The following is an 819-nucleotide window of genomic DNA, read 5'->3' as shown; positions in this document are numbered from 1 at the left end:
TTCATTCCACTGTGATCTGAGAAGATGTTTGATATGATTTCAATCTACTTGAACTTGTAGAGACTTATTTTGTGTCCTAACATGTGGTCTATCTTTGTGAATGATCCATGTGCACTTGAGAAGAATTTATATTTGGTAGCTTTCGGGTGAAATGTTCTATAAATGTCAATTAAATCCATCTGATCCAGTATGTCCTTTAGAGTCACTGTTTCCTTGTTAACATTTTATCTGGAAGATCTATCCAGTGACATCAGTGGGGTGTTAAAGTCCTCTACAATGACTGTATTTTTGTCAATCTCTCCCTTAAAGTCCTCTAGAAGTTTTGTTATATATTTAGGTGCTCCTATATTGGGTGCATATATGTTTAACAGAGTTATATCTTCTTGTTGGATCGATCCCTCTAATATTATGTTGTAACCTTTGTTGTCTCCTGTGATGACCTTCATTTTGAAGTCTATTTTGTCAGATATGAGTATTGCTACTCCAGCTTCTTTTTCTTTTCCCTTTGCATGAAAATTTTTTCCCCATCCCTTCACTTTCATCCTGTGTGAGTCTTTTGTTCTGAGGTGGGTCTCTTGTAGACAGCATATAGTTGGGTCATGTTTTTGTATCCATTCAGCTACCCTATGTCTCTGGATTGGAGCATTTAATCTATTTACATTTAAGGTATTGATAGGTACTTATTTATTTCCATTTTAATTCTGTATGCCTAGTTTTCTCTTTCTATTTCTTCTTTTCATTACAGCAATCCCTTTAGCATTTCTTGTAATGCTGGTTTGGTGGTGATACACTCATTTAGCCTTTTTTTTTTTTTTTTTG

This window comes from Myotis brandtii, unplaced genomic scaffold, assembly GCF_000412655.1.
Source record: "Myotis brandtii unplaced genomic scaffold, ASM41265v1 scaffold277, whole genome shotgun sequence".
Classification (NCBI taxonomy): domain Eukaryota; kingdom Metazoa; phylum Chordata; class Mammalia; order Chiroptera; family Vespertilionidae; genus Myotis; species Myotis brandtii.
Note: the sequence above shows the minus strand (reverse complement) of the source record.